Genomic DNA, 26,016 nt, shown 5'->3' with positions numbered 1-26,016 from the left:
CAGTCTTTAATTTAAAATCTAATTTATCTGATAGGAGAATTGCTACCCCGGCCTTCTTTTGAGGCCCATTGGCATGAAAGATGCTTCTCCATCTCTTCACTTTCAGTTTGGGTGTATCCTTGGGTTCAAAATGGGTCTCTTGTAGACAACATATGGATGGGTTCTGTCGTTTTATCCAATCTGCAACCCTGTGTCATTTTATGGGCTCATTTAGGCCATTCACATTGAGAATGATTATTGATAGATACGTTTTTATTGACATCGTGTTACCTTTGAAGTCTTTCTTTCTGTAGATTGTCTCTATATTTCTGTTCAATGATATTCTTAGGATTTTTCCTCTTTTATAGAACCCCCCTTAATATTTCCTGCAGTGTCGGCTTGGTGGTCGCATACTCTTTTAAACCTTGCCGGTCTTGGAAACTCTTTATCTCTCCATCCATTTTGAATGTCAGTCTTGCTGGATAAAGTATTCTTGGCTGCATGTTCTTCTCATTTAGTGCCCTGAACATATCTTGCCATCCCTTTCTGGCTTGCCAGGTTTCTGTGGACAGGTCTGACATTATTCTGATGGGCTTTCCTCTGTATGTAAGGAGCTTCTTTGTCCTAACAGCCTTCAAGAGGGCCAGCCTACAATTATAATTCTTCATTCTTACTATTAGGTGTCTCAAGGACTTTCAAGAATCTATAATCTTGGGGGGAAGCCGTTCTGCCTCTAGTACACGAACGCTGGTTCCATTTGCGAGATTGGGAAAATTTTCATGGAGAACTTGTTCCACTATATCTTCTAGACTTCTTTCTTTCTCCTCCCCTTCAGGGATTCCAATAATTCTGGTGTTGGAACGTTTCATGGCATCATTTATTTCCCTGATTCTGTTCTCATGGCTTCTAAGCTGTTTGTTCCAGGCTTCCTCCTGATCCTTTCTCTCTATCTGTTTGTCCTCCAGATCACTAATTCTATCTTCTGTCTCAGTTACCCTAGCTTTTAGAGAATTTAGATTAGATTGGAACTCATTGAGAGCATTGTGAACATCATCCCTGGTGGCTTTCAGTTCTGCCCTAATCAATTCTGTTTGGACATCCATGGCTTTCTCCAACCTAGGTATTGCCTGGATAATTGTTAGCCTGAATTCCCTTTCTGACATATTGCCTATGTCGATAGCCATTAGCTCTGTTGGAGAAGGCCCATCCTCTGTATTTTTCTTCTGTTGGTCATTCCTCCTCCTAGTCATTTTGGTGAGAGATGGCTGAATGGATGTAGCTGGATGTATCGACCATGGTGCAGTCAAGGTGCACCCTGGAACGCTTCTGAGCAATCAGGATTCCCCACCCAAATGAGAGAAAAAAGAAAAGAAAAAAAAAAAAAAGAGAGAGAGAGAGAGAGACAGGAAAAAAAGGGAAGATAAAAGAGAAGGCTCAGCCCAAATGGGCCCCAAGGTAAGATTTATAAAGTATACAAACAAAAACGGACCAACAAAAAGACTGATAAAAGTATATGACAAGAGAAAAAAAATACATACATATATATATATATATATATATATATATATATATATGTAAAAGCAAAAAAAAAAAAAAAAAAAAGAAGAATCTCATCAAAAAGAACCCCAAGTATAAGATTTATATACTATCAGGACAAACACAAATACACAAACACTGGGGGAAGAAAAAGGTGGGAGAGTGGTTATAAATTCCCAGTGTGGGCAAGGAATGTTATTTTGATTCTTCCTGGATGTATCTTGATATCTTTGTTAAAGGACTCAACTTTCCTAAGATAAATGGGGATTAAAAATTGGTTTACCTATAGGGGTAGCATTGATTGGGGAAAGGGGATTACCTTGAAGTTCGACTCTATATGAATATTAAAAAATAAAAATAAAAAAAGAATAAACTAAACTAAACTAAACTAAAATTTAAAAAAAATTAAAAAATAGAAAAGCAAAAGAAAAACACGGGTATATGTATCAAAAAGTTCAGCTTAAAAGTTTATTATGTAATTTGATGTACTGGACATCTCACTGTGATGGTAAGTAGGTTAAAAAATTAACTATATTAAAAAAAAATGAACCAGAATAGTATGAACGAACCAAAAACAAAAGTTGTATCTATGAAGTAGTGGTGGTGGTTCTCTTGTCGTCCTTTTTTTTTTTCCTGGTTGGTTTTATGGGGGAGGGGCCTGCCGCATGGGTTTTCAGGCAATGTTCCCTGAGTTAAGTCCTCCTGCCCCCCTCAAGGGGGTGGGCTCTGAGGAAACTGGTTTTTCAGGCTTTTGTTCTCTGGAGGTTTTTATGTTCGTTTGTTTTCTCTCGCCTTGATAGCTTTGATGGTTTTTGGAGGTTTAGAGGAAAACAAACTGCACCCCGACCTCCCTCTTAGAGAGAAGCCTCAGTCTGTTCCCCTCTGGGTGTTCCAGAGCACATAAGTTCCCCCTCGGCCGCTGGCAGAGCAGGTTCCGAGTTGCGGTCCCTGGGGACACAGGAACTTCTACTTGTTCCCAAAACCACGACAGCGGCGGCTGTCTGGGCAGCTCCAGACTGCCAGAGAGGTTCCAAGCAGTGATCGCATGCTGAGATTTTCCCGCTGGCCCGGGCTGGGAGTGCCCGGTCTTTCGAGAGCACCGGGCTGGCACCTTTGCGCACCTCTCTCAGGGGAGGGTGTGGGGCGCGCGTGTCTCAGGGTCTGATAGTACGGCGCAACATTCTGCCGGCTGGCGAGGGTCCCAGCCCCTCACGGGAGCCGGACCCCACACGTTCTCAGGCACGCTGCTGGCTCAGGGAACAAGACCTGGTTTCTCTGCCGCACTCTCTCTGGCTCAGCCAGGACCCTGTCCTGGGTCCAGGGACTTAAGCCCCTGTCCTTAACCGCCCTGATTCTGACAATTTCCCCCCACAATCCTTTGCTCTTTTTGAGTGCTTTCAACCAGACTCCAAGTTAATGCTGGTCCCCAGATGCAGGGCACTCTCGTATTGGGGTATTACTTTCCAATAGGTCACCTCTGGTGGCTCCCTCCCCCTTTTGTTTATCTTCCGATATCAGACGTTCCCACTCTGCTTTACCTGCCCACTGGTGTCTTCTGCCCCCGTAGAGATCCAGACGTGTATAATTCTGATCTTAGGCTGATTTCATGGGTGATCAGAGTTCTTTGGTAGGTAATCAGCTCATTTAGGGTACAGGTTGAAACAGTGCCTCCTCCTACTTCCCTGCCATCTTGTGTCCCCCCATATGTCACTTTTTAAAAATTTTTATTTATTCATTTGTCAGAGAGAGAGAGAGAACTCAAGCAGCAAGGGGGAGCTGCAGGCAGAGCAGGCAGAGGGAGAAGCAGGCTCCCTGATGCAGGACTTGATCCCAGGACCCTGGGATCATGACATGAGCTGAAGGCAGATGCTTAACTGGCTGAGCCACCCAGATATCCCTATACCACTTCACCTTTATCCGTTCATCTATTGATGGACACTTGAGCTGCTTTCAGGTCTTGGCTATTGTACACAATGCTGCAATAAACATAGGAGTGCATATATCTTTTGAATTAGTGTTTTCATTTTCTTTGGGTAAATACCCAATAGTGGACTTATTGGATCATATGGTAATTCAATTTTTAATATTTTGAAGAATATCCATATTGTTTTCAACAGTGACTGTAGCAATTTGTATTCTGACCAACAGTGAATGAATGTTTCTTTTTCTCCACATCCTCACCAACATTTATTATATCATGTCTTTTTGTTTGTAACCATTCTGACAAGTGTAAGGTGATATCTCACCATGGTTTCAATTTGCACTTCCCTGATGATTAGTGATGTTGAGCATCTTTATGTGTGTCTGTTGGCCATTTATATGTCTTTGGACCAGTGTCTTTTCAAGTCCTCTGCCCATTTTTATTAGGATTATTTGTGGGTTTTTTGGTATTGAGTCGTATAAGTTCTTTTTATATTTTGGACATTAACCTCTTATTGGATATGCCATTTGCAAATATCTTCTCCCACTCAGTAGGTTGCCTTGTTGATTTGTTGATGGTTCCTTTTGCTGTACAAAGGATTTTTAGTTTGGTGTAGTCTCAATAGTTTATTTTTGTTCACACATTAATTGACCATATAGGCATGGGTTTACTTCTGGATCTCTATTCTCTTCCATTGAGCTATGTGTCTATTTTTGTGCCAATACCATACTGTTTTGATTACTACAGCTTGGTTGTATACCTTGAAATCTGGGATTGTGATACCTCCAGTTTTGTTCTTCCTTTTCAGGATTGCTTTGGCTAATTTGGGGTCCTTTGTGGTTTCATACAAATTTTAGGATTATTTTTCTAGTTCTGTGAAAAATGTTTTTGATACTTTGATAGGCAATGCTTTAAATATGTAGATTGCTTTGAGTAGTATGAATATTTTAATAATATTGGTTTTCCCAATCCATGAACAAGGAATATTTTTCTATTTGTCTTTTATTTTCCTTCATCAATGTTTTATAGTTTTCAGAGTATAAGTCTTTCATCTCTTTTGTTAGGTTTAGTCCTAGGTATTTTATTCTTTTGGCATTAATTGTAAATGGGATTGTTTTCTTAATTTTTCTTTCTGCTACTTCATTATTAGTGTACAGAAATGCAACAGATTTCTGTATATTAATTTTGTATCCTGCAACCTTACTGAATTTATTTATCATTTCTAGTGTTTTTTTTTTTGTTTTGTTTTGTTTTGTTTTTGGTGGAGTCATTAGGATTTTCTATATATATAGTATCATGTCATCTGCAAATAGTAACAATTTTACTTCTTCCTTAACAACTGGGATGCCTTTTTTTTTTTTTTCCCTTACTTGATTGCTGCAGCTAGGATTTCTAGTACTGTGCTGAATAAAAGTGGTGATAGTGGACATCCTTGTGTTAGTCTTGACATTAGAGCAAATGCCAACAGTTTTTCACTGTTGATTATGATGTTAGCTGTGGGTTTTTCATATGTGACTTTATTACATTGAGGTAATAAAAAAATTCCCTCTAAAGCTACTTTGTTGAAAGTTTTTATCATGAATGGATGTTGTAACTTGTCAAATGCCTAGTTTCATTGATCTTGTCTGTTGGGTTTGTTTGTTTGTTTTTTAAGACTCTATTTCATTTCTGTCTTTCTAATCTTTATTATTTACTTCCTCCTACCCACTTTGGGCTTTGTTTGTTCTTCTTTTTCTAGCTCTTTTAAGCATAAGGTTAGCTTGTGTGTTGGAGATTTTTCTTGTTTCCTGAGGCAGGCTTGTATTGCTATAAACTTCCCTCTTAGAACAGCTTTAGCTGCATCTCAGATTTTGGATTGTTGTGTTTTCATTTTAATTTCTATGCATGCATTTTTTTTTCATTTCCTTTTTGACTTATTGTTTGATCTATTGATTCTTTAGCAGCACATTATATAGTATTTATGATTTTTTTGGTGTATTTGTATATTTGTGATCTTTCCAGGTATTTTTTGTGATTGATTTCTAGTTTTATGCTGTTGTAGTCAGAAAAGATGCATGACATGATTTCAACTTTTTTGAATTCATTGAGAATTGTTTTATGGCCTAATATGTAATCTATTCTGGAGACCATTCCATGTGTATACACATACAGAATGTGTATCCTCCTGTTTTGGCATGGAATGTTCTGTATATAACTGTTAGGTCCATCTGGTCCAATTTGTCTTTTAAAGACATTGTTTCCTTTTAAAAAAAACATATATTTTATTTATTTTAGAGAGAAAGAGCACAAGGGGAGAGTGAGAGGGAAAAGCAGAACCTTGCTAAGCAGAGTCCAATGTGGGGCTCAATCCCAGGGCCCCGAGATCATGACCTGAGCTGAAGGTAGATGCTTAACTGACTGAGCCACCCAGGTGCCCCTAAAACCATTGTTTCCTCGTTGTTTTTTTGTCTGGATGATCTATCCATTGATGTAAGTGGGGTGTTAAAGTCCCCTACTATGATTGAATTATTGTCAATTTCTTCCTTTATATCTGTTAATAGTTGCTTTATGTATTTAGGTGCTTCCATATTTGGTACATAGATATTTCAATTGTTATATTCTCTTGTTGAAGTGTTCCCTTTTTGATTATGTAATGTCCTTCTTTATCTCTTAGTACGGTCTTTGTTTTAAAGTATATTTTGGCCAATATAAGTGTTGTTACTCTGGCTTTCTTTTCACTTCCATTTGCATGGTAAATGATTTCCTACTCACTTTCAGTCTGCCTGTGTCTTTAAGTCTGAAATGAGTTTCTCGTAGGCAGCAGATAGATTGGTCTTGTTTTTTAATCTACTCTATCATCTTATGTCTTTTAACTGGAACATTTAGTCTAAAGTATTTATTGGTAGGTATGTCATTGCCATTTTGTTACTTGTTTTATGGTTGATTTATATGCTGTTTTCTCTCTGTTTCTTCTTTTTCTCTTGCTCTCTTCGCTTGTTGGTTTGATTTTGGTTTTTTTTGTTTTTGTTTGTTTGTTTGTTTTAGGGTTATACTTGGATTCCTTTCTCTTTATTTTTCATATGTCTATTTTTTATTTTGGTTGCCATTAGGTTCATATATAACATATATATGTTATATATATTTAGGTTCATATATAACATCTTATGCATTAAGCAGTTGATATATAACACATTATGCATATATAACTTCTAATGCATATAGCAGTATATTGATGGTCACTTAAGTTTGAACCCATTCTAAAAACACTAAACTTTCAACCTCCTACCCTTTTTCTGTATATGATGTCAGACTTGACTGATTTAATTGATTTTACTGCTTTTGTGGTTTAGCCTCCATACTAGTTGTAATAGTGATTAATCTACTACTTTTATTATATGTTTACATTTATCTTTGAAATTTTTTTCCTTTAATAATTTTTTTACTCCAATTATGGCCTTTTCTTTTCATACAAAAGATTCCTTTTAATGTTTCTTATAAGGTTGCTTTAGTGGTGATGAACTCCTTTAATATTTGCATGGGAAACTCTATCTTTCCTTCTATTCTGAATGATAACCAAGTAGAGTTTTCATGATTGCAAGATTTTTCTTTCAACACTTTGAATATATCATGCCCATTTCTTCTAATATGCAAAGTTTCTGCTGAAAAATCGGCTGATAGTCTTGTGGGGTTTCCTTGTATATAACTGTTTTTCTCTTCTCTTGCTGCTTTTAAAATTCTATTTATCACTATGTTTTGCCATTTTAATTATTATGTACTTTGGTGCAGACCTCATTGGGTTGATTTTGTTGGGGGCTCTCTGTGATTCCTGTTTTGGATGTTTGTTTTCTTCCCCAGATTAAGGAAATATTCAGCTATTATTTCTTCAAATAAACTTTCTGACTCCTCTCTCTCTTCTCCTTCTGGGATCCCTGTAATGCAAACGTTATTACACTTGATGGCAATGTTGATTTCCCTTAGCTTATACTTATTTTTTATTCTTTTTTCTTTTTGCTGTTCAGCTTGGAAGATTTCCATTACTCTGTCTTCCAGATTGATGGTCTGTCTTCTTCTTCCTCTAATGTGCTGTTGATTTCCTTTGTTTAAAAACAACAACAACAACAACAACTGTTATTGGGCTCTTCATCTCTGTGTTTTTTTGTTTTTGTTTTTGCTGTTTTAATTTTCTGTCTTTCTATTGAAGGTCTCACTGAGGTCCTCCACTCTTTTCTCAAGTCCAGTGAGTATCTTTATGACAACTACTTAGAATTCTTTAACAGGCATTTGCTTATCTCTATTTCATTTAACTCTTTTGCTGTGGTTTTATCCTGTTCTTTCATTTGGGACATATTCCTCTACCTCCTTATTTTGTCCAGGACTCTGGGTTTGTATCTTTGTATTAGGAATGTCAGTTACATCTCCTGATCTTGAAAGTAGTGGCCTTTTGAAGAAGAGGTCCTGTGGTGTCCTGTAGTACAATACTCTTTATTTACCAGACCCACACACTCCAGGGGTGTCTCCTATATGAGCTACATGTGCCCTACTGTTGTGGCTGAGTCATATTTGCCATCAGTCCAGCTGGTTGCAATGGTCTGCTTTGCCTGTTGTGGGCACACCAGGCAGCGTTTGGTCCCTGTGCTATTATGGGAGTTGTCTGGGGCTGCTATGGACTTGTAGTTGGGCAATGGCAGCAGTCAGATCAGATATCTTTCCTTAGTCCTTTTGCCAGGGTTGTGGTCATATCAAACTTCAGACTATTCTCTCTGTGTTGTCCCCTGAGATGATTTTGCTGGTGGGGGGCTGGAAATCAGACCAGATGCCTGCCCTCAGTCCATCTGCTGGGGTAGTAGTTGCACTGATCAGCAGGGTGGTCTCTCTGCACTGCTGGGGACCATGGGCATACTGTGTGTGGTTCTTTTCCTCTCTCCAGGACAGCAGTCACTTTGGAGTCATGCTGGTCCCTGCTGGGTTTGCTTGTAGGGTCTGTTGGGCAGGAGTAAGTACAGCAAGTTGGATGGGGGTAGATTCAAAGGGCAGTAGGGGATTGGGGCACATGTTGCTAGAGTGTTTATACTAGTTCACACAAACATCTGGTTATCTAGGCTGGAGTTATGGGAAGAAATGGTACCCCCCAACATTTTTGCTATGGAGAAGTTCTCCTAAAGATTCCTGCTCCTCCAGCATATATTTTGATATTCATGAATAAATCTTCAAATGTACCCTGGGCACTTTCAAACTGCTGCTTCTATGTTGTATCTTGGCTGGGTTATTTGTTATCTTGGCTATTCAAGGACAGGGATTCAGTTTCCTATCTCTATCCAGCTACTTCTTATGAAATATCTGGAGTTAAGCCCCACTGGTTGTAAAAATTCACAAAGTTAAGCCCCACAGGTTTGCAAAGCCAAATTTGTGGAGTCTCTCCAGTGTAGCTCCCTTATGCATGGGGTGCTTGGTGTGGGGTCTGCTCCTCTCACTTTTCTGTGGCCTCCTTTCCATTTGCACAGTTCCATGAAGGGTTTGGTTCACATCCATGTCTTGGCACCTCCTACCCTTTTCAATGTGATCTCAGTTCTACAATTAACTTTGGAAAGTCTGTTCTGCCTGTCTGCAGGTCATTTTCAGAGTAATTGCATAGATAATTGTTACCTGGGTGTGTCAGCAGGATGAGATGAGCTCAGGATCTCTCTACTCCACCACCTTCCTAGAAGTCTCTGGTAGAATGGATTTTAAAAATGACCCAACTGTCTACAGGAAATTCATTTCAGTAATGATGACATAGGTTGAAAGCAAAGGAATAGAGAAAGATAAATCATGTAAACACTAATTAAAAGAAAACTGGAATAGTAATATTAACATCAGATTTAATACAATTCAGAAAAGGATTAATACCAGTGATAGAGAAAGGTATTGCATAATGATAAGGTGTCAGTTCACCAAGAAGACATGACAATCCTAAATGTGGATGCACCTAACAATAGAGCCTCAAAAACTGATAGAACTGGAAAGAGAATTAGAAAAATCCACAATCATACTTGGAGGCTTTAGCACTCCTCTTTAAATAATTGATAGGACAAGGTGGCAGAAAAATCAATAAGGATATAGGAGACCAAAGAACTCTATCAACTAACTTGACCTAATTGACATTTATAGTACACTAAACTCAACAAGGGCAGAATACACATTCTTTTCAATTGCACATGGAACATTCACCAAGATAGACCATATTCTGGGCCATAAAACAAACTTCAACAAATTTAAGATAACTGAAATCATACAAAGTAAGTTAGTTCTCTGATCATAACAGAATTAAATGTGAAATCAACAATAAGAAACATCTGGAAAATTCCCCAAATATTTAGAAATGAACAAGCACACTTCTAAAGAATCCATGCTTGGGTCAAAGAGGAAGTCATGAGGAAAATTAGAAAATATTGTCAATTGAATGAAAAAGAAAATAAAGCATACAAAAATCTGTGGAATGCAACTAAATCAGGATAGAAAGGGAAATATATAGCATATAATTATCAACAGACATATTTTCTTTATGTTTCTTTCATTATGATATTGGCCCTGACCTCCAATATTATATTCAACAGTATAAGTAATAGTGGTATCTTTATGTTGTTCCTAATCTTAGAAGGTATGTATCTAAGTTCCTTTATTAAGCATAGTATCAGCAGTTTTGTTACATAAATTTTACCAAGAATATTTTTTATTATTTTTAGTTTTTTTTCCTATTTTTTAAAATCTTAACAGACTAACCCTCATCAGATGGTTTTCTGTGTCAATTCAGATGACATGATTTTTCTCCTGTAGTCTAAAATTTTAATATTAAACAAATTTTAATAATACCTATATTTTTAGAAATACCTTTTTATTGAGATATAATTGATATGTAACATTATACTAATATCAGGTATACAGCATAAGGATTTGATATTTGTATATATTGAAAAATGATTATCTAGTTAATATCCATCACTACCCATAGTTACCAGTGTTTTTGTTTGGTGAGAAATTTTAAAAGTCTACTCCCTTGGCTACTTTCAAATATACAGTATGGTATTATTAACAATAGTTACTAAACTATACATTCCATGTTCAATAATGTATTTTCTGATACTGATTTTCTGATGATGTTCCCCACATTACTGATTAGGATATATTATTTTAAATTTATTTTATTGTTTATTTTATGTTTATCTAATATATTTAGCCAATTAAATAGCAATTCATTTTATGTATTAAATATATTAAATGTTTAGCATTTGTTTACTAATATTTTACTTAGGATTTTTGAATCTACATGCATAGCTAAAGTAGGACTATAATTTCCTTTTTGTATTCTCCTTATTCTCTCCCTTTTTCGCTGCTACCATATTTTTGTGCCCACTTTCCTTCAACAGAGATATTTCCCCATCTTCCTGCTACCTCAAGTCTAGAAGTCTCCCTTTTTGAAACTTTGGTGCAAACAGAAAATTTTTGTTAGTTTTTATGTTGAGCAATTGCATTTCCTTGGCCTCAATAGTCTCATTCCAGGATAAACTCATTGTGTTGTCATTCATAGTCAAAATCCCATTAATGTGTTTCCCTGGGTTTCTTTTTTAAGCTCTACAAAGGACCAGCAGAAGCTTCGAAATGACAGCTTTTCTTTAATACTTCAAAATTCTAGATTACATTTTAGAAAGGGCTCAGGCCAGAGAACCTTTGCTTCTCATACCAACCTATAGTCTCTGTAAATGGAAGGGGGCACCAGAGTTTTTGTGCATTTCCAGAGCAAGTCCTTGGAGGTATGCCCCCGCCGTTACATCACAAAGTAGTTAATCATTCAAGTGGAAAGGGGGTATAGATGAAAGCACTCAAAGGGCTGAGTTGAAGGTTTCATGTTTCCATTTCTTTAAAAGAAAAAACAAAAATACTGGTTTTTCTATTCCATGAAACTGGGAGTGCATTAATCCATTCTTCCATTCAGAAAATATTTTAGGGCCTACTGTGTGTCATGCACTTTTCTTTTCTTTTTTTTTTTTTTTAAGATTTTTATTTATTTGACAGAGAAATCACAAGTAGACAGAGAGTCAGGCAGAGAGAGAAGGGGGAACCAGGCACCCTGCTGAGCAGAGAGCCCGATGTGGGGCTCTATCCCAGGACCCTGAGACCATGACCCGAGCTGAAGGCAGAGGCTTTAACCCACTGAGCCACTCAGGTGCCCCTGTCATGCACTTTTCTAAGGGCAAGGATATAAGGCTAAAAAGCAATGAACAAAATGATAAAGAAGCTGGCTTCATGGAGCTCATCTTGTAGTGAAAGAGACAGACCCGAACACATAAACATATAATTTAGTATCAGTAGTGGTAAGTGCTCGGAAAGAAAATAATTCAGGTAAAGATATAAACAAAAAACTGGCATGGGATGCTATGATGAATTAGTCTAGAAAGGACCCTCTGAGGTTTCTTTTTCTGTCCTTATTCTGTTCCTTATTCTACATCTTCCCTTCATCTCTGAGGGGTTGACATTTGAGCAGAGACCTGAATGCAGTGAGGTAGCCAGCCATGCAGACATCTGATTGAAGAGTCTTCCAGGCAGAAGGAAGGACAAATTCCCTGGTGCAAGTATATGCTTGGCCTGTGTGAGGCACAGCAATGTGGCAGGCGTGGTGGAACAATGTGAGAGAGGAGAGAATGCAGGCTGATCGGGTCTGAAACACAGGCTGGCGCCAGATGGTGTAGACCTTGTAGGCTGTGGTAAGAAGTTTCTGGAATGCCTATTTTCCCTGAAATGCCATAAGGGAATTATTCTTGGACACACACACACACATACACACATACACACATACACACAAACAAACACAGTCAAATGTAGCTTCCAGTAGAATTTTTGGGTGGACATTGTTGTTGTGTTTTTTTTATTGTGAAAAGGACTCCTTTGCACTGGTATAAGGGGAAATTACATGGGCTGAATGGGTGCCGGAATCTATTGCAAACTTACACCTGCAAATACCACAAGGAGCCTGATGAAGTCTGGGTCAATGGAAATCCTGCTTCAGGGGGATTTAGATGAATATTATATGGTTTAATTCTGGGTGTAGTAGCAATAATGGGGTCACTCTGGCTTTAAAAAAAGACCAACATTTTTTTCCACCCAGATTACTACTGGCATCCCTCTCCTAGCAAAAGAGACATCTGCTTCTATGTATAGCATAGGCTTCGGGCCCTGAATTAGAGTGTGGTAATTCATGCTTAACGGTTTGAATGGCTGCATAGCCCTCAGCCCTGCATCTCCTAATGCACAAGATACTAATTATTAGACTATAAGTCACACTGTGTGAGTTCTTATTGCTTATCTTTCTTGTAGAATACAGATAGCTAGGAACATATAGTGCCTGTGAATGACCAGTATGCTCACTCAAATAACATTAGGCAAGCGATTCTGCCTAACACCGAAGAAGGTAAGAGTAGACAGAGAAATAACAAAAAGGCCTTTGAGAGAAGGATTGTTTTTCACAAAGTGCATTAACTAATTGCCAGTGGTAGCAATGGCATGCAGCCTGCTCATCGGAAAACTATCAAACCTTTCATCTGTCTTGTAAGACAAAGGTTCTAGAAACTAAACATGCAGCCTTTTAAAGAGATTGTAAAAAACACTGACATTTGCCTGTGAATTCACCTATAGATCTGGTGAAAGCTTCGCGATGGATTTGGGAAACCTATTATTCTGTCATAGCTTAAGGAAAAAGCTGTGGTGTCGTTTGATGGTTCAAGAACTAGAACTTGTGAGACCATGGGAAAAATATAAATTGGTACAAAACAATAATATTCTCACAGCTGGACCATCTGGTGGGTTATTCAGACATAACTGTGTATATCACTGAATGACTGCCATAAAACACCAGATGAAGATAAGAGCTGGCATCTACTTCTAATTTCCCAAGACTTTAATTGCCTTTAGTTCCTTAAGTTCTGGAAATGAGGACTTCATTTACAATAGTCTCAGCATCCTCCAAAATGTGATCTTTTGAAACGAATTATGATGGTCAGTTCTGGGCTAGAAAAATATGTCCTTCAAATAATTGTCATGGGCTCTACTATACACTGTCCGGTAGAAAGGACACCTTCTGTTCTTATTTAACTTATTTTTTAAAACTCTCCTCTCTTTAGCATGGCTCAGTGTGTATAAGAACACCTTCAATGCCACATTGCTGGCATGGGAATCCTGGTTCCACGGACTGGGTATGTGTTGTGTTATGCATTTTCGGCTTCCTCATCTTGAAATTGGGACAATAATAGCACTTAACCTATATGGTTGTTGAGAAGAACAAATGAGTTAAAAGCTTAGAATACTCACACAGGAAGCACTATACAAATGTTAGTCCTCGTTGCAATAGTAGTAATAATCATCGTTTTCATTGCTAAGTTGAATTGGATGTAGTTTCACCCTCTAGTTCTTTCTTAATGGCCTATAAAATGGTTTACACATAAAGAGGTCTCAATAGTAGTTAATTAATGAATCCACATCATAGTATATAAATGTGAGGAACAACTTAACAAAGCAACTCATTGATTGTGCTACTATTATGTGGCAGGCACTATTGTAGATGTTTTCCATAGTCAAGAAGTGTTAAGTCTCTCCAGTGACTGAGATATTGGGGATGTAGCTATGAACCAAAGAGACATGGCTCTGATCCTATTAAAATATTAGTATTATTTTGTAGGTGGAAAAATGGAAGCTCTGTGGATTTAAATAGCTTGTTTACTGCTACACTCTTAGTAAGTGGCAACTTCCTGAAGAGCCTTTTAGTTTGAAACCCATGTTCTGCCCACTACATTTTTCTTTCTCCCTTGGGGTAACTCCTAGAGTCTTTGAGATACAATAACACAAGCCAAATTTGGGACGTTTTGAGTACCATAAAGCATAATATTTGTAATGGATTGCAACATGTTGAATTAAAAAAAAAATAGAGAGTCATAAAGGGATGTGGGATGGAAGAAAAAGAAAGCTCTTCTTTAAAGTAGAATGCCAACTAATATGTAGATGAAATTAGGAAATCACCATTTTGCAACTCCTAATTTAATAATTAACTGAAGCAAGATCCTATAGATAGAAAGATCTTAGTAGATCCTAAAACCCCTGGGTGAAATTTATTGGGGATCTGGTTATTCACACTCTCTCAAAATATCACCTCAGAGACTACCTACTAGGTTAAAAAAGGAAAAGATACCTTTACAATGGATCAAATTTAGTATCTCTAGTAATAAGATAAGCTTATCTTATGCAATGCAATGAAAAATGTAGAGCATCAACAACAGCAAAAAAAGGAATATAGAGCACTGTTGGTAATATTCTTGCAATATTCTGACTAATTGTGAGAAAACAACCAGAGAAATTCAGACTGTAGGATGGACAACTTACAAGACGACTAGCTTGGACTCTTAAAAAAACAATGTCATGAAAAACAAAAATAAAAAAGCAAGTTATTCTATGTTAAAACAAACGAAAGAGATATAACAGCCAAATAAGATGTTTTATTTGATTGGATTCTGGACCAGAAATTAAAAAACAGTTTTAAAAGACATTTTCACATCAAAGGGGAAAAATTGAATATGGACTATATATTAAATGATAATTAATGAGTTTCTTGGTTATGATAATTTTACCATGGGGTTACAAAGAAGAATATTCTTAAGATAAACACGCTGAAGTATTTAGGGATAAGGTGTCATGTGTTGTGATATCTGCAATTTAATTTGAAATGTTTCAGTTCAAAATGTGTGTATGCATACATGTGTGTATGCATACATATAATATATAACATATATATATATATTTATTTACCTATGTATATAGAGAGAGGAAGATTAAGCAAATGAATGTGGTAAAACATTAATAATCTAGGGGAAGGGTATATAGGTGTTTATTTTTTCAATTTTTTGTGTGTTTTAAAGTTTTCACAATTAAAAGTTTAGAGAAAAAATACAAACACTGAAGTTCTTTACGGTCTAAATGAAGCTCTTCCCATGATGCTTCCAGGAGCAAGTGAAGCAAAGATGAAACACTTTCCTCTGCTCCTAGAAGGAAGGGGCCTATCCCATAGGTTCCAAGTTTATATGTCTTTGCTTCTATTGATAAACAGTTTCATGTCTCTGAATTTAAATTTCTGAGAGATAGAATCTAGTTTAACTTTGGTTCCAGTTCAGTCTAGTGTGGGGTCTGTCCCTGTGAGTGCAGGGGCAACTGAAGGTACCTGCTGGCCAGAGTCCTTGGAAGGGCCCCTTTATGGCAGAGCGGGGCTCCCGAGCTACACTGACATGAAGGTTGAATACAAGTTTGTCAGGAAAAAAAAGGATGGGGAGTAGCACACTCAGGGAGGACTAGACTCTGCTCAGGCATTATTCTCCAAGGTGGTAGTAGCCTGCATTGAAACAAACTCCCATATTTATGGATTAATAAATTTCACATTTATTCTATTTCACTAATAGTTCACATTATACAACCATATAGAAATTAACATGTGTGAGATAAAATTAAATATAAATGAAAGCTTATATGTATTTTTCTCTCTTTCCAATGTTTTAGGCACTCCATTTTGCAACTTAATATTAGGTCTTGGGCCACTTGGGGAGCTCAGTCAGTTAGGCATCTGCCTCTGGTTTTGGCTCAGGTTGTGATCTCAGATAGAACTTGCATGGGACTTGTCTCTCTCTCTCTGCTCCCTGCCCCTCATTTCTCTCACTCTTGAATAAATAAATAAAATCTTTAAAAAAATAATATTTGGACTCATTTATGGGCATCCATATATATATTTATTTATCAATACCTCAAGGTACTTTTAATTCAGTTTTATAAACAAAAAGAAAAAAACAATTGAAATCTTAAATTCATGTCCTTTAGAATAAATTACAGTTTATATATTTTATATAAATTATATACCATGTTTATTATTATTATAAATAATGCTTATCTTCCTCTGTCAATATCTTAAGTTTATAAATGTTTTCATCTTTCTTTAAAATAAAATAGACGCCATAGTTTACATTCCTTTCCGTTGGTCTCCACTTCTCTCTCCCACCTCCCCTCCATTTTTGGTATACACTATTCTTTTCATCATACACTTTTATGAATATGCTTTGCAGTCATTATTTAGACTTGTGATATATAAACTTTTTTGATCATGTGCCTGTATTAGGAAAAAAAATGGAAGCATACCTATACTTAATTTTAAATTATATGACATACACTGTATTAATAGATTATGCACATTGTAAAAGTTCCACTATAGTAGATTTTTTTTTTAGAAAAGAAATTTAAAAATAAATATAAGTAGGTGTTTTAATACCTTTCTGTAGCACATCACCTATATTAGTGAAGGTTTTCTAGACTGACTGAGAGAGAGAGAGAGAAAAAGAGATTTTTACAGAATTAGGGTATACCACTGTGGGGGCTGGCAGGTCCACAATCTGCAGGGAGGCTGATAGGCTGGAGACTCAGGGAAGAGTTCATGTTGTGGTGCAAGTCCAAAGCCAGTATTCTGTCACAATTTCTTCTTCCTCAGGGGAAGTCAGTCCTTTTCTTAAGGCTCACCCCCTTTATGGAGGCTAATCTGCTTAACTCTGTCTCCTTATGTAGATTTTAATACCACCTAAAAAAATACCTTCACAGCAACATTCAGATACATTTGACTAAAATACCTGGGTGCTGTGGCCTGGCCAAGTTGACACATAACCATCCTGCCACCACCACTGCTTAGGTTGGCCCAGCTTTCATTTGTCACACTTTGGAGTCTACTGGTGTAACAAACAACAATGTTTAAGTGATCAATGCTATTTCTTGGCCCCTCTTGAGGCTTGGCTTTGTTTTCTGAATTTATTTGTTTTTCATTGGGTTATTTCTCCTGAGGGTGCTCTCCAAGGAGGTCTTCATATGGTAAACTTCTTGATTATATTTAAGAATATCATTATTGTGCCCTCCCATTCAAACAAAATTTAGCTGGATATAAAAACCCCAGCTTCAGGGCGCCTGGATGGCTCAGTGGGTTAAGCCTCTGCCTTCAGCTCGGGTCATGATCTCAGGGTCCTGGGATCGAGGCCCGCATCGGGCTCTCTGCTCAGCAGGGAGCTTGCTTCCCCCTCTCTCTCTGCCTGCCTCTCCACCTACTTGTGATCTCTCTCTCTCTCTCTCTCTCTGTCAAATAAATAAATAAAATCTTTAAAAAAAAAATCCCAGCTTCAATAAATGTTTTCCAACATTATTCCATTATCTTCTAACGTTGAATGTTGTTTTTGAGAAGTCTGATACCAATCTGATTCTGTTTGTATTCAAGTGATTTGCTCTTCTCACTGGGAGTCCTTTTCAAATGTTCTCTTTGTCTTTGATCTTCTCAAATTTCCCTGGAATGAATTCGGTTGTAAGTTTTTTCTTGAGTTTTCTGTGAGTCCTATTCTCTGTGAGTTCTTTACACTGGGGTCCTACATCTTTCGTCCATTCTTGGTCAATATTTCTTCCAGTATTTCCTGCCCTGCCCTCCTATTCCAATCTACTTTTATCTTCTTTTAGAGCTCCTAGTATATAGATCCTGACATTTTTACTACTTTCCTCCATATCTTTTAAATTCCTTTTTTATGCTTCCTCTCTTTAGTCCTTTCTGATACTTTTCAACCTCGTTTTTCAGCTCACCAATTTGTTCTTTGGATCTGTTTATTCTGCCATTTGGTTAATTGATTGAGTTGTTTCTTTTAATGGTGTTTTTTATATCCATTGTCTCTGGTTGGCTTTCCTTCCAATTGCTTTTTCTCCTTCATGTTTTCTAATGTTCCGCCTTATATCTCTAAGGATTTTTATTTTATATATTTTAAATTCTTGTTGACCAATTAATTCTGCTTTCTCTTACATAGGTTGTTTAATTTGTTTCTTTTCTTTTACAGTGCTTGCACTCCTCAGGTGTCTTATTTTATCCTCCTGGGAGTTCATGTTCACTGTGGCCTACCAGATGGCTCAGCTGGGACTGTGTCCATGGGGCGATAGACCCGCAGAAAGTACACGCCTCAGCTTGTGTCCACCTAAATGAATGAGGGAAGGGTATGAATTGGGATGTATATCTCTGGTATTGTAATCATTCCCTTTTATCTTCCCCTACACACCTGGGGCCCTACCCCTCAGGGAACCTTCCAGTAAAATCTTGTGTATGCTTTGTCCCAAGGCTACCTCCCTATGTGGTAATAGTCTGGTTCATAGTGGGGTGGGGAGAGAAGCTGCTCATGGCAGGCCCCACCTGCACCTATTAACATCTACTTCTCATCCCAAGTAAAGTTCTAATACTGTCCTGACCTTATTCCATCCTCTGGCTAGGCATTGTTGTTTGTCTCTCTCAAAGTGGCCATAGGACAGACCAAGGAAAATGTGGACCATATAAAAAAAGCACAAATAGAAAATGCTACTTCCAAACCATTGCTATCCCTGCTACTTGGCTCTATGTGCCAGGAGGTCATTTCCTCACCAAACTGGGATCCCATTCTGTCTGTCTCCCCAAATATTCCTCCCTGGAGACCTACGAACAAGTCTCTTGCTTTGGTGACATATCCAGAGTTGGGGGTTCAGAGGGGTGAACCACTACTGCTCTGCCATCTTGCTTCACTGGCAGTAAATCATAAACAATCTGCATTTATAAGCAGGGCATAGGCCAGAAATACTATGCGCATGTCAATCTCGATGCCAACCAGATTCTTTTCCTCCTACGTTGTACTGGCTCTGCTTCATTTTCTTCATCCTACGTTATGCTGGCTGTTTGGCATTCCATGCTGGTCTACTCAAGGCTGATCACTTCCTTTCATAGTGAGAATTGTCAGTCTCTGTAGCCACTGTTGCTCGAAATCTAGTTCTTAACAGGGAGCATTCATCAATTGTATTCACATTTGTCTGGTTTAAGGGTTTCTTTTTTAAGATTGATTTATTTATTTGACATGGGTGAGGGAAGGGCAGGGGGAGAGGGAGAGGGAGAACCTCAAGCAGACTCCCTGCTGAGCACGGAGCCCACTGTGGGGCTCTATCCCATGACCTCAAGATTAGGACCTGAACTAAAACTGAGAGTTCACTGCTCAACCAACTGATCCACCCAGGCGCCCCAGTTTAAGGGTTTTTTGGTTTTTTTTTTTAAAGATTTTATTTATTTATTTGTCAGAGAGAGAGAGAGAGAGTGAGCACTGGCCGACAGAGGCAGAGGGAGAAGCAGGCTCCCCGCCGAGCAAGGAGCCCAATGTGGGACTCGATCCCAGGACGCTGGGATCATGACCTGAGCCGAAGGCAGCTGCTTAACCAACTGAGCCACCCAGGCATCCCAGTTTAAGGGGTTTTATACTGCGTTTTGGTTAGGCTGTGAATCGCCTAAAGTTGTAGGTAAAATTTGTGACTATGTTGAGAGGATTTGTAGCTTTCATCAGATATTGAAGGGAACTTGTATTTTCTGAAAAGATAAGAGTCAATACTCCAATTATTTCCACTCTTATTTAGTAACTCACAGATGTATTAGCTAAAACTCCTGGAGGCGTATCTTTTCTCTATAAAATGTGGGGACAGATTAGCTCTGGAAGTAGGGAAAGGGGGAGGAAATGAATAGTGAGGCAGATAACCTAGTGATGAAGAACACCAACTTGGGCACTAGCTTCTCTGGATTTTGAACCCTGACTTGGCCGTTTGTTAACTGTATGATCTTTGACAAGTTGCTTAACCTCAGTTTTTGTAAAAGGGGAATTATAATGGTAATCCTTTATACCTCACAGGGTTGTCTTAAAAATTAAAGATAATTTTAAAATAAAAAGCATATAGAATGGTAGCCGGTATCAATTATATAATTACAGGTATTTTTATTATTATTAAATCTCCAAGGTTTCTAACATGGGGAAATGGGTGGTAATAACGTTGCCATAGATATTCACCTGAGAATCCTGTTTAGGTCTAGCCAAGTGACTTGCATATCAGAGAAATTTTGTAAAGATTTGTTGAATGTGATATAACTGAATCTCCATGTCAAAATTCTGAAAGTCTAGTCCTATCCTCTGATTCAACTTGCCTACCCCCTTCTGGTTTACTCTCTGTACTTTGGGGGACTTCATTGGATCTGGAAGAAAACAGAAATTTGGGGACCAAACTGGTGCATTCTAGGAGAGGAGGAGAAAAACTAGGGAAGTCCATATCTATGTGTTAGCAAAACTGCTTTTTTAAAAACACCTATGGAGTAGGAGGGGAGTAGAAGTATTTATCAGCAACAGTTATATCATGAAAGTCTTAAGTATTCTAAAAGAAAATGTATTTATTTGTAATATTTACAAAATTTAAGTCTATATATAAATAAGCATTATGAATACTTCTTATGTTCAGAAATTGCTATGGGAACAAGGGATTTAAATAAAGAATCTCAAAGAAATTCAGAATGTGGTTTCTGCCATATGAGGCAGGGTTTTCCAGAGAAACAGAACCAATAGGATCTGTTTATAAGAGGACCAAGATAGAGAGATTTATAAGGAAATCACTCATGTGATTATAGAGGCTGGCAAGTCCAAAACCTGTGGGGCAGAGAAGGGCCATTGCTGTGGTTCAAGTCAAAAGGTTATCAGGCTGAAAAGCCAGGAAAGGGTCAGTATTACAGTTCAATTCCCCCTTACTCAGAGGAAGTCCATCTTTTATTCTATTTTGGCTTTCAACTGATTGGATGTGGCCTGCATTATGGAGGGCAGTTGACTTTACTCAGAGTTCACTGATTTAAATGTTAATCTCATCCAAAAACACTTACAGAAACATCCAGAATGATATTTGACCACTATCTGGGCACTACAGTCCAGTGAAGTTACACATAAAATTAACTATCACACTATTGTAAAGTAATATAAAGAGGAAACCTGGAGTCACATACTAAGCAGGAAAGAAGAGTAAACAAGGGCAGGTTTTAGATTCAAAAGACTTCAGTTCAATTTTTGCCTCTGCCCCTTGATAACTGGGTGGCCCTTGAGGAAAATACCACACATACTCAAATTAGGCAAACCTGGAAATGAGGTGAGGTTTCTTTCACTTTTACAGTCAGAGGACCTCAAAAATATGTTTTTGGTCAACTTAAATATGTAAACAGAAGAAAAAAGATTCAGTTGAAAGATATAATTTGTAATGTATGGACATATTTAAAATTCTATAATGCATGAAATAACTTATTAGTTTACAAGTATTGCTTTTTTTTTCAGTCTTCCTGAAATATTTAGATTTCAAACTCTTCCCAAGCCCCTTTGACATCAGTGTCTGTTGTTTTTCAGCTGCTTTCTGAGTTCCTGCACACAATTTTTTGGGCTATACCTTCATGTCCATCCAAATTACACAAGAATCCAAATTTTCTGAATCTGTTTCTTGATGTCACTGGAAATTTTATCCCATTCTGTAAGTATACATTGGCATAACATTAGGAAAGTGGATTTTAAAATTCATTAGGTGACTAATCATTATGTTTACAACATACTCTTAGAGTGATTTAAAAAGACTTGAATAGGGAGGTTTATTAGCTCCCTCTGGGAGTAACCAATTCTACCACCTTACTTTCAAAACTAGCACAAATTATGATCGGGTAAAGTGTCTTCTCCTCAATATGGCTTTCTCATACTATTCTGATGTTCAAAATTTAGTAACTAAAATAATGTCTTTTAATATGAGAGGAATTTCTATAGAATTGCACATGAAGCAACTTTTCTGATGGATAATTCTGGGAAAAAAATGTAATGAACATATGTAGTATTTATTTTTTCTTTTAGGAAGATAATGGCAGTAATTACCTCACTGGGTTGTAATGAAGATTAAATGGGATAATTTAAGTAAATCCATGTGGTACAATGCCAGTAGATCGTAAGGACTTTCAAAGGTTAATAGCAATCATATTATTATTGTTGTTGTTTTGTTATTAGTGTTATTATTATTAAGCAATGTGAGAATATGTTGTAGATGCCCCCTTCTTACTCCATAGTAAGTGAGAAAGAAGAGAAAATGGGCTTGGAATTTCTTTTCTCCTTTCTCCAGTCGGGGATTAGATGCCTGGCTTGTTTTGACTATGCAACCTTCAGCAGTCAGAGGATTTCACTGGGGTCCATAATGCATCATGGATGTGACCACCAGTTGCGTCCTCCTGCTTCTATCCCATTAGGACTCTATAAAAACTGGTTATATCTATGTCCTTCCTTATCTTGGCATATTCGGGCAGCTATATTGCCTAAGTAACAGCTGCTGCTTGTAGACAATTTAGTCTTCTCACATAATCCAACATCAGGATCCTGTGTGTATGATTAGTTACTGTGCAATAATCTTGCCTCTTTCTGAAAGGGTGTAGACTCCTTTCTTTCATTCAATTTAGCCCCGTAGGCAAAATTGAGCTAGATAACAGCTTCAGAAGTCACTTTTGTTAAAACTTCTCAAGACACAGATAAAGAGAAAAAGACAACCCTCAAACCTCCTTGGTAATAACAATAGTAGCAGAGTCATTATTCTAGCGCCTCTGTGATTTGCATTTCAAGGGAGGGGGGGATATTTGTGTCACCCTGTTGTTCTCCTTATTTTTATCCTGAGACTATGAAGAGACCCGCCAATTATAAGAATAATAGCAAACTTGGAATTTTTCCCTTTAACTGGTTATCTTCTTCATCCCATAAATTTAAAGATCAATCTGAGAACAAATAATGTTGCAGTATGAATCAAGTAAATGCAATTATCAGGGTGAATCAGGAGAACCTAACAATGTGATTTCTCATCCCATTAGGAGTACTATCCTTATGGTTCATAGAATGAAGTGTACTTTAAGGCAATTTGGCTCAAGTTCAGAGAATATTTCACTATGAGAATGGATTTTAGTTTGACATGGACAGCAGGCAGACAGATGTGTATCAAATAGCATTTGCAGCATATGAAAATTAATTTTTCACGACCAGTGAGATATAAATATAGTAATGTTTCTCATTTTAAAGTGTCATTTACATCAACCAGAAATGTGATATATTAGGGAAAAAATTCACAGTCTATAAATAGTGCTGCCTTGGAGTCCTCATTTGTGGGTAGATGGACAAGGGTGGTAGGGATTCCTTTCCTTGGATGTGAGCTTAAATCCCAACTGTCCATGCAACTTTTACATTTGGTTGTCTTGAAAGTGTATTTTACTCTTCATTCTCCCTCTCAGACTTGGTCCTCTTCCTGGATTTCCTCTCCTTGTACATGATGCCATCATCCATTTAATTGAAAAAAGCATAAACCCAGAAATCATCCTAGATACCTCTCTCTTCTTCACCCCCTTATCCAATTCATTTTGTCTCTTCTATAACTATCTGTTTTTCTTTCTCTGCACTGAGACCATCCTAGTCTAAACTACCATCAGAAGTCATGTGTCTTACCACCATGGCCTTGTGTTTGAAAATGTACCTAGGATTTGTTTTAATCAGGTATGGTAAGACCTGTGACTAACATGAATGAAGAAGTTTATAGTCATAGATCTCTAAGAACAGGATACCTGGCATGCCACTGAAGGGCCCCACATGGGGAAACCCTAGGATTGATCAGGAGACAGAAGGGAGCAAGGGGACAATGGAGGCAAGAGCCTTTTTTATGGTTTCTGTGTGAAAAAATGGGTGAAGTGGTGTAAGCAGACTTAGGATTGGCTAGTTGGAAAAATTTCTGTGGGCTCTGGGGGCATAGAGGCTGTCTTTATTGTCTAGTACCTGGTCTTGGGGTGATTAGGTCAGATGGATAGGGACTGGAATATAAGAGCTCAGTAAAGGAAGTGGTTAGGTGCTTGGCCTTTGGATTGGTTGGTTTGGAAGTGACAGGGACATTTACAGGCAAGTCCTTTATTATCTCTAAAAGTTGGCTACTTCTGGGAGGGGCAGCCTCTCCAGGGTCAGAAGCTCCAAGTGTCAAAACATCAGAAACACATAATTAATACACTTATAACCAGTCTCTTTGAATCCACTCCCCAACACCAAAGTAAAAGATCCTTTAAAAAGACAAATAGGAGATCTCCTCAGTCCAAATCTATCAATAGCTTCCTCTTGCTCCTCCTAGAAGGCTCTGGGTGATCTGGTCCTTACCTACCTATTGGGCCTGCCTTGTTTTGCACCCCCTTCCCTTTATGAACCTTAGCCACATTAGTTTGCTTTCACCTTTTTAAATTGTCATGTTCCCTCCCTAGACCTTTACATGTATGGTTCTCTCAGAGTGGAACCTTCTTCCTGAGTTCTTTCTTGTGTTAGTACCTGATAGCACTAGAACTATCAGCATAAGCATCACTTCCTCAGGGAAGGCTTCTCTTCTTTCTCTGACCAGGTCATGTTCCATTTAGACTCCCATAGCATTTCATGATTCTCTAGTGTACTTACCAGAATTTGTGATTATATGTTTATTTGTTTGATTAATTTCTGCTGCCTGGGATCCATAAAGGCAGGACTGTGTCCTTGTGACTCACATTATGTTTTTAACTCCTAGCAGAGTGTCTCAATAAATATGGAGGCCTTTAATAACCATGTGTTGAATAAGTGAATAAATGCCAGTCTTGGTTTAGGATATAGACAGTATTTTCAACTTAAAGACTGAATTGGAAAAACAGAAATGGTTTTCCTGAGACAGCCTTTTAAAAAAATCACTTGGAGCTAATGCATAATTGCTCTGAGTGATGTGTTATCAGAAGTGATGGGAGCCATACCAAACTGTCTCTACTGGGCATTGTGTGTCATGGCAATAAGATATCTGACATGATTTGAAACATGAAGGAAATAGATTGTGAAAAGTCATAAATATATGGAAGTTTTTCCCTTCTCATGAGGATCATCTGAAAATTGCTCTTAGTGGTCAGTGGAAGTTTGATGACTGTCTTTTCAGAGAAGATGAGAAAAGATGCTCTTTAGGAAGATCTTTTTAGATTGTATATAGAAAGGGAAACTGACTTGCTTTTCTTTAAATCACTCTTTTACAAAATATATTTATAAAAACTTGGGAAAAGAATCCTGAAAAACCAAGCATCTTATTTGTTAAATTAGACTTGAGCTGTGGGTACTCTGGAAAGAGTGATCAGATTTCAAATTTTTAGTAAGATAGAGGATGTCAAATGAGTAACCTAGCATAACAGAGCAGACAATTCCCTGTCAAGAAGACTCTATAGTCTTAAGAGGAGATGTCAAATCTCTTTCTTTACACAATTTCTGAAGGTATAGTGGATTTTAAAAATCCTTTTTATAGTACAACCCTCTACTTCCCCACTTCTCCATTTCTTCCTCTTGAGGGCTTAACTTCTCTATGCATAGAGGAAGCCATACAAAAATTTGATCAGGGGGCCCCTGGGTAGCTCAGTCGGTTAAGCGGCTGCCTTCAGCTCAGGTCATCATCCCAGCGTCCTGGGATCGAGTCCCACATCGGGCTCCCTGTTTGGCAGAGAGCCTGCTTCTCCCTCTCCCTCTGCCTGCCACTCTGCCTACTTGTGCTCACTATCTCTCTGTCAAATAAATAAATAAAATCTTTAACAAAAAAAATTTGATCAGTTGAAGCAGAGAATTGATGTAATAAACTAGATCAGATGTTGCAACTGAATGGTCATGGTGACGGTGACATAT

This window comes from Martes martes, assembly GCF_963455335.1.
Source record: "Martes martes genome assembly, chromosome: 8".
Lineage (NCBI taxonomy): Eukaryota > Metazoa > Chordata > Mammalia > Carnivora > Mustelidae > Martes > Martes martes.
This window is presented reverse-complemented; position numbering follows the sequence as displayed.